Here is a 9,710-nt window from a genome sequence, read left to right on the forward strand (position 1 = left end):
TGTAAGCAGCATATGAATGGGTCTTGCTTTTTTATCCATTCTATTACTCTGTGTCTTTTGATTGGCGCATTCAGTCCATTTACATTTAGGGTGATTATTGAAAGGTATGTACTTATTGCCATTGCAGGCTTAAGTTTGTGGTTACTAAAGGTTCAAGGTTAGCTTCTTTACTGTCTTACTGTCTAACTTAACTTGCTTATTGAGCTATTATAAACAAGGTCTGATGATTCTTTATTTCTCTCCCTTCTTATTCCTCCTCCTCCATTCTTCATATGTTGGGTGTTTTGTTCTGTGCTCTTTTTAGGAGTGCTCCCATCTAGAGCAGTCCCTGTAAGATGCCTTGTAGAGGTGGTTTGTGGGAGGCAAATTCCCTCAACTTTTGCTTGTCTGGGAATTGTTTAATCCCTCCTTCATATTTACATGATAATCGTGCTGGATACAGTATTCTTGGTTTGAGGCCCTTCTGTTTCATTGCATTAAGTATATCATGCCATTCTCTTCTGGCCTGTAAAGTTTCTGTTGAGAAGTCTGATGATAGCCTGATGGGTTTTCCTTTATAGGTGACCTTTTTTTTCATCTCTGGCTGCCTTTAATACTCTGTCCTTGTCTTTGATCTTTGCCATTTTAATTATTATGTGTCTTGGTGTTGCCCTCCTTGGATCCCTTGTCATGGGAGTTCTGTGTACCTCTGTGGTCTGAGAGGCCATTTCCTCCCCTAGTTTGGGGAATTTTTCAACAATTATTTCTTCAAAGACACTTTCTATCCCTTTTTCTCTCTTCTTCTTATTCTGGTACCCCTATAATGCAGATATTGTTCCATTTCGATTGGTCACACAGTTCTCTTAATATTCTTTCTTTCTTGGAGATCCTTTTATCTCTTTCTGCATCAGCTTCTTTGTGTTCCTGTTCTGTTTTCTCGTCCATTAATGGTCCCTTGCGTCTTGTCCATTCTGCTTTGAAGTCCTCCCAGAGATTGTTTTATTTCTGTATTCTCCCTCCTTTGTTCTTCAATATTTCTCTGCAAGTCCATCAGCATGGTTATGACTTTTGTTTTGAATTCTTTTTCAGGGAGATTGGTTAAGTCTCTCTCTCCAGGTTCCTTCTCAGGGGAAGATGTAGAAGATGTCGAAGATGTCTGGGTTAGTCTTGTCTGGATCAAATTTTTTTGCCTTTTCATGTTGATAGGTGCAGTGGTATGCTTTGGACTCATCTGTCAGCTGGGAGAGCCAAGACTTTTTCCACTTGCTTCTGGCCTTTCTTTACTGGGACAACTGCGACCCCTAGTGGCTTGTGTTGGGCAGTTGTGTATAGGCTGGGTCTCTGTGTCTTGCCTGGCTGGTATGGGGGAAACTCCCTTGCTGTGGGCGTGGCCAGCCTCAGGCTGCTGCTCTGCTATGGCGTGTCCCTGGAGGGGTAATGGACGGGGACTGTTTGGCTGTTTACCTCCATGAGGGGGTCTCAGAGCTGTTGCCCAGGGGGTTAGTGCACCCGGAGTTCCCTGGAATTTCCAGCTGCTGGACTGTGACCTGGGATGCTTCTGCCCAGTTGTGGGGTCCCTGTCTCTTTAAGACTTTCAAAAAGCACTCGCTTTTCTTAGTCCCAGAGGCGCCGGCTGTGGGACCCGCTCACAGGTCTTACTGTCCTGCTTCCCTTGTTTCCAGCACCCCATGTATGCACTGTGTGTCTGCGCTCTGGTGTGGATGGCTAGGGCTGGGTGTTTAGCGTTCCTGGGCTCCCTCTCCCTCCCCGCTCCAAGTCTTCTCCTCCTGCCGGGAGCTGGGGTGAGGGGCCTTGGGTCCCGCCAGGCTGCAGCTTGTATCTTACCTCTTTCACCAGGTGCTGGGTTCTCGCAGGTGTGGATGTAGTCTGGCTATTGTCCTGTGTCTTCTGGTCTCTCTTTTAGGGATAGTTGCATTTGTTGTATCTTCAAAAATATATACGTTTTTGGGAGGAGATTCCCACTGTCCTACTCATGCCACCATCTTGGCTCCACCCCCTCACAGTGTACTTTCTTGCAGGAACAGGTAAAGCAGGCCTTCCTTGCCGTCCAGGTAGGAACTTCTAAAAATAGCGGGGCAGGGATTGCTCAGGTGGAAAGTGGACCCTGGTCCTCATGCTTTGTACTGCAACTAACGCAAAACCACCAGAGAAAGCCCTCGGGGGATGCATATGGCCCACGAGTCTTTGGCTTGTGATCTCTACTTTTTTTTTAGTAACCTTTTTATTGAAGTGTAGTAAGCATGCGCAAATTAATAAAGCCATTAAAAACTTTGTTTTAAAATACAAAATATCCATAGTATTTTGGTTTCTTATTTTAAGTGTGACCTCAAAAAAGTTTTTCTTAGAGTTAAAGTTAACTTTCAAAAATGAAATGGCTTTTTTAAAGATTATGAAGGCAATATAAACTCAGTTTAGAGAAATCAGAAACTAAGGGCAAGTATAAAGAAGTGACCTTTAAGCTGGAGACACCCGAAGGGTGTTAGAACATAAAATAAAGAACCTGACAAAGGAGGTCAGTCTCTGATCTGGTGAAGGAACCTGTATTTGGTGTAGAGAGTCAGTAATGCAAGTTTCTGGGCCCCTCTGAATCGGCTGACGGCAGCCTAAAGGCTGAGTCAGGGGTCCTGTGGCGCGGAGGTGGGAGGTTCCTGAGCCTGTCATCAGGGTTTGTTGGGAGGCCGAGGGGTAAAGCCAGCTGGGACAAGGCCCTAGTCAGTCAGGTGTGCTCAGCAGGCTTCCCAAGCCGAGCGGCGCTGTTTCCCCTGGACAGCTGCTCCTGTTACAAAGACCTTTCTTTTGGACTTCCCCAATCTTTCACCCATTTGGTGTCAAAAGAGCTGAGTGCGTCCCTCCCAGGCAGCCTTTCAGGCACCAGACGTGATGATTTCTCTCCTCTTCAGCCTGGTGATGCAGCCCCCCAACAATATCCCCTCTGGTCTCCAGGCCTCCTCTAAAGTAGTTCTAGCATAGAAATCACTTTCAGACGCACCCCTTATTCCACCATCATCAAGTGGGGGTCAACTAGGGTGGAGGGTACATGGGAGGGCCCGTGGCTGCACCACAGGGCTGAGCGCTCACTTGCCTTCGCTACACCCTCACACTGAGGTGCAGATGAGCTACCAGCTCAGTTTCTCCCTGTGCGCCTGCCAAGCCATCATGCTTCCAGGGCTGATTTTCAGACCTCAGTACAGGTTCTTACTTTGATCACTACATAGATGTATTTAGGTGGATTCAGCCCAACAACTCAGGATGGCAGGACGCTTGGGGTCTCTCTGAGTCTCCTGTTCTCTCACCCTGTTATCGATCTATTTAACAAACATAGTTTCTGTTTCCTCATCCACATTATGGATACAAATGCAGAGGAAGCAGGAATGCTGCTTTTAAGGCAGGTAGTGCAAAATGCCCGTCCTGTCCAAAATACTGCCTCCTCTGTGAGGCTGCCTACAGCTGCCTGTGATGTCCACATCCTAGTCCCTGAAACTGAGAATGCTACCTGCAAAGGCAAAAGGAAGTTTGCAGACGGGACTATGTGGAGGGTCTTGCAATGGAGGGATCATCCTGGGTCACTGAGCCTGCCTACCTGCAAACATCAGTGTCCTTATGGGGGAACAGAGGGCGACTTGATGAGCGGAGGTATGATGGCAGTGTGGCCTGGAGCAGACAGCAAGTGGAGCCATGAGGCCAGGAGCTGGGGATGCCTCAGCCTCTGGAGGCAGAAGGCACAGGGACTGGGCTCCCTGGGAGCCTCTGGAAGGAGCCAGCCTTGCCAAGAGCTTGACTTCAGGCCAGTGAAACTGATCTCAGCCCTCTGGCCTCCAGAGCTGTGTGAGAATGACTTTGTGTTGTCTCAAGCCCATAAGGCTAGGCTGGTCTGTTACAGCAGCCACAGGACTAACACTGCCACCGAGGCTGCAGACGCTAATTCAGCCATGGTCCCCCAGGCATGGAGGTGGGCGGCCCTGTCTCCAACTGGCCCACCAGCATATCTTGTGGCAGCCAGTCTGGCACTGGCTGAAATTCAAGTACAGTGTTACTTTTTACTTCTGTCTTTTTCACCCCTTGATGGACAACCACAATTGGCCCCTGATGCTTCCTCAGCTTGCTATTCCCTTAGACACTATGTCTATTACCAAAGTCCATTTAGAATTAAATATAGAGATAATAATGTAAGTCAAACTGAAGATTTGGTACTTTTGCAATGTTTTTTATTCATGAGAAGATATGTATATGTATATATATATATATATACACATACATATATATATTTCCTTTTCAATTGACTTTGTTGGTATACAAACAACATATGGTAAAATAATCTATCTTAAGGGTGTAGTTTAATGAATTTTGAAGTGTTTATCAGTGTATATTCAAGTATATACTTGTGTAACCACCACCACAGTTCAGATATAGACCTTTGCATCTCGCCAATAGGTTTCCTTGTCTTCTGCGGTGGCCCTTTCAGCAGTCACTGATCTGCCTGTGGTCAGTGTAACATCTTGGTATATTGCGCATTTAATACGTTTGTAATCTTTAAGAGAATTTGGGATGTTAGGGAGTCTGACAAAATAGGCTTGTAATTTCTATGTAAAATGTATAACAATTTTAGACCTGTAATTTTTAAGTTAGAAGATTTGACAGCACTTAAGTTTGAAACAATGTTGGAATATATACAAGAATTTACAAGTTCCTATACTTATAACTTCAATTTATTATATTTTTAGAGAGTTGTTTAAAGTTGTAAAGTTTTGTCAGTTAGGTTGCACCATTCAGACATTTGAAAAATTCAGGAAGAAAAATGAATATGTTAAATTTATAAATGCAGTTCAAAATGTTGAGAAGAATTTTATTAAAATGGACTTATTTTTAAGAGTTCAATTGATTCAACTAATTAAAGGTGGCCATTCTTATTATATATATAATATATATTATGTGAAGTTTGCTGGTTTTATACATAGTATAACAAGATTTGAACAATGAACATAAAAGCTAAAGGAAAACAAGGTTTTTTATTTTGAACTTAAATAATGAAATATTAATTTGAAATCTAAGAAGCTGTACATTTCTTTCTGTACAGTAAAGTCCCCCGAGCTCATTAAAAAATAAACAAACCCCACACACAGTGACTCATTCATTCTTACCTCTTTAGTTTATATAGTGCTGGCCATCTCACACACTTAACAGCTAATAATCGCATACAGGCCTTTGCGATCTCTCACTACGCCAGCTGTCCCCGACTTCGGAGGTGAGGTGGGGGAGAGCCGACATCGTGATAATGTCGTCATGGGAGTGAACATGGCAAGAGGAACCTTCAGACTTGCGCTCAGACCTGTGATATTAGTGTTGGATTTTTCTTAAGGAAAAAAACAGTCTTCCTTCCCAGTCCACATTGCCCTTCTGCAGGTGGTTCTGTTCTTGGCCCACGGCACAACACCCTCGTGCCATCACCCGGGAACCCGGCAGGTCCCACTCTGAGAGAGAAGATCTGTTTTCATCGTGCCCTTGGCCAGCAGCAGGCGCTCCACAGGGCGGGCGACCACGCGTAATCAGCCAGCAGCCTGCCCCTGCGACAAAGGGCCTGGAACGCGATTGGCCTCTTGGTTTGTCTGGGTAGGGCCCTAAATGCCTTATGGACAAACCTGAGAGGACAATGAGGAGGAACGGAGCCACATCTCCACCCCCACACACTTCCACACACCCGCAGACTCGAGATAAATGCTGAAAGGTAGGTGGGGATGTGCTTTCTGAAAGTTTTTTGAGGATCTTGGAAATAACACTTTTAGGTTAGGGATGCCTTTAGAGCCATTCTGCTTTATTCCATCACAGGTGAGCCCATTGCTTGTGTTTGGGCCACCAGCACTCCACGAGTCTCCCAAGACACCGTAAGTCAGGGGTGACAGGATCCCCAGGGGGAGCCGCATGGGCGCCCATATGTGGTGGTCCCACGCTCCCTTCCTCCATGACTTCTGTTTCTTGTCCACCTGGAGTGCCCACCTGCTGCCCCCTCCTGTCCCTGTTGGCTGTGGTGGATTAAGCGTTTTCTTCAGGTTTACTATAAAAATGTATACACTTCCTCTGAACTTAGGTCAGAGAATGACTGACTTTTAAGAGTTCTATTTTTCTGTTTATTTTGCTTTAAACTTTCAGGAAAAATTAGAAGGAAGTGACCTCCTATATTCCACAAATGAATCTCTGGCTCCGCATCTGGAAGCTCCAGCCCAGCGGAGGCCCTTGGAGACTGTCTGCCCTAATGGCCCATATTGTGGGTATGCTCTGCAGTCCTGGGGGGAAGCAGAGATGTCAGGCCTACTTTGCATGCATCACATGCATGTTCATGCTGCACACAGATGGAGGGACAGTGCCAGTGTCTCAGAGAAAGGTGAGCTGTTGGTGCCTACATCCTGTTTACTGAGTGGATTATTAGCTCCTTAGGATCTACTAGAGGGTCTTGTAGAGGTTGCAAGTTTTGATCCAATGGCCTGGATGTGTTTGGCGTTTAGCAAGCCCACGGCGTTTAGCAAGATGGGCTTTCTTATTCATTCAATATTCAGCACATATTTATTGAGGACTTATTCAATGCACACTAAACCGTTTAAAGAACTGTAAACCATTTTTGTTTTCCCCATTAAAAAAGGTAAGGAAAACACATAAAATCGCTCAAAGAAGGTTCCAAGTCAGGGACAACATTATCTTTCTCGGGTCTGTTCAGAGCTTGCCCACCTGACTTCCTTTAGGGCCAGCACTCAACGGGAAGGTTGTCAGCAGGGCTAGGCAGCTGCATGGGCAGAGCCGTGGCGACCTGCTTTCCCTGCCGCCTTTCCTGTGGTCTCCTTCACTTCCACCAGCAATGATTTTAGAGTGAATAATGACAAGAAGGAGGATGGGCAGTGGTGACATGAGAAGGAAGAAGGAGAGGGAGCCTTTTGGAATGAAAAAAACATTCCGATTCTTGCCCTGGTGGTGCTTGCCTCGGTGTGCTCAGATTCACCAAGCGGTATACTGAGGCATGGTGTCCTGTGTGTGCGGCTTAGTTCAGTTTAAAACCTTTTTTTTCTGACTTTTGAACAAAATACAAAATTCTAATTGTGGTAAAATACATGTAACATAGGAAGCAACCTAAGCATCCATCAGTAGATGAATGGATAAAGAAGATGTGGTACATATACACAATGGAATATTACTCAGCCGTAAGGAGAAAACAAATCCTACCATTTGCAACAACATGGATGGAGCTAGAGGGTATTATGCTCAGTGAAATAAACCAGGCAGAAAAAGACAGGTACCAAATTATTTCACTCACATGTAGAGTATAAGAACAAAGAAAAAAACTGAAGGAACAAAACAGCAGCAGATTCACAGAACCCAAGACTGGACTAACAGTTATCAAAGGGAAAGGGACTGGGGAGGATGAGTGGAAAGGGAGGGAGAAGGGGATTAAGGGGCATTATGATTAGCATGTATAATGCAGGGGGGTCACAGGGAGGGCTGTACAACACAGAGAAGACGAGTAGTGGCTCTATAGCATCTTACTATACTGATGGACAGTGACTGTAATGGGGTTTGTGGGGGGGACTTGATAATGAGAGGAATCTAGTAACCACAATGGTGCTCATGTGAAACCTAAGCATAAGATTGTATATCAATGATACCTTAGTAAAAAAATAGAAATAAAAATAAAATAAAATAACACTCCTAATCCTAAAAAGAAAAAAATTCATATAACATAGAATTTACCATCTTAGCTATGTCAAAGGGCAGAGCTGTAGCATTAATATGTCACGCCATTGTGCGACCATCTCACCACCCATCTCCAGGACTTCCTTATCTCACAAAACCAAAACGGCTCAGATTTCCAGCCCCTGCCCTCCCTCCCCCAGCCCTTCTACTCCCTGTCTGTGAACCTGACTCCTTCCAGGCCACACATAAGAGGGGTCAGCAGTATTTGTCCTTTGGTGACTGGCATATTTGCATAGCATATTATTCTCATGGTTCCTCCATGTGACAGCATGCCACAGGATTTCTTCCCTCTTTAGGGCTAAATAATGTTCCATTGTCCATATAAGACCATTTTGTTTTAAAATAAAGGTAAAAAGGAAAGCTGGTTGGGCAGCTGTGGGTTGTTTTCTGTATTTACACTGCAGCTTAGTTAAGCCCTACTGTGGGTCAGGCCTACACAGGCATTTTCTGTCCATTCTGATTTACTCCTCACAACTTTGTCTCTGTTTTTCAGATAAGAAATTCACCTACAAAGTCAAAGAGGTGAAGCAACTTCCCTGAAGCTGCATGGATGGAAAGGAGGGTGTAGAGCTCAGACCCTGTTTGTGGGCCTGAGTACCTGGGCTGAGGCTGGGACCCCTGCCTTACAGGATAGGATGCCATTAATTTGCAGGGCACAAAGATGGAGGCATCACTGCTGGGTACACGCACTACACTGCAGAGACCTCTGCCACCTAGGGCCTGCTCTGGCTGTCCTCATGTCCGCTCCCGGCCCAGGGTCTCTCCTGTCCTGCAACACTGGGTGCCCTGAGTCAGGGTGGGGATGCCCCTCAGTGCCACCTGTGCACAGGCCTTCCAGCAGTGAGGCTTCTGTGCACAGGCCCCACTTCTCTCCAAAGCAGCCGGCTTCTGTCCTTGCAGTGGGAAGTGTGGGACTTCTCACCCATTCATGTTTTGTGGGGTTGAGTCGGAATGCTGGATTTCCTTAGAGCCTGGAAGCACCCAGGCCGGCTTGTGTTTGTTACGCTGCATCCTTGTAAGGCAGCCCCAAAGCCCAGTAATGAAGCAGGAATAGATAAGTAGGAACTGCCTTCTGATTAAGTACTTGGGAGTTGGACACATCATAGGCATTCCCAAGTGCATAAACACAAAGACAGAAATGTATAACTATTTACATTATATACAGAAAAGTCTTCTCCAAGAACGATAAACTACAGGCTTGCTGGCAAAAGAGAGCTCTCCACTCCTTAAACCCACCGGAGCTTAGCAGTATTCTGGATGGAGGACTTAAGGGGACGTTCAAGAAGATTGACAATTACAATACTTTTTCTTCAGGAGAACACATAGCAAGAGAGCAATGCTAGAAGAACCCTTGGAAGACACAGGTTTAAGTTAGCCAGTGCCTGTGGAAAGAGAACAGCCATTACAGTAATTTCTCAAGCTTCTTTTGTAGGAAAGAAGTTTCTGCTTCTTATTATACCTAAAATAATAAAAATTGTTATTTTGAAAACCTGCTCAGGAATTCTATCAATAAAAACAATTCGCCAACTACAGAACTAGTGATTTAAATTTAAGGCCACTCTTTATTACTTATCCTATACAATGTTTACTTTCAGTTGCAATTTAGTCAAGGAAAGATAACTGTTGTAGCACAAAAATTATGTTTTAGTAAGAGTTTTGTATATATTATGGTCTAAGTTAACATTTACCTACAAAACATCTTCAAATACAGTACTAGAAACAGTTCATCGCTTTTAGTATTTCTTAAATTCTTGACTGGCCATAGGCAGTGTTGCTCTGACATTCTACAATGTGAAAGGGAGAAAAAAATCTTTTGGGTAAGAATAAGTCTTAGAGTGAGTAAAGCTAACCTTTGCAGTGTAATATATAAAGTTAAAAAGAGAAATATGTTTCTCAACTTGAATGTACAATGTCCACAAGTTATACTGTATTTAAAAGTTAGAGATTGTCTTGAACTCCCTGGAGGTGGGGGTGGG

This window comes from Manis javanica, chromosome 1 (assembly GCF_040802235.1).
Source record: "Manis javanica isolate MJ-LG chromosome 1, MJ_LKY, whole genome shotgun sequence".
NCBI classification, from domain to species: domain Eukaryota; kingdom Metazoa; phylum Chordata; class Mammalia; order Pholidota; family Manidae; genus Manis; species Manis javanica.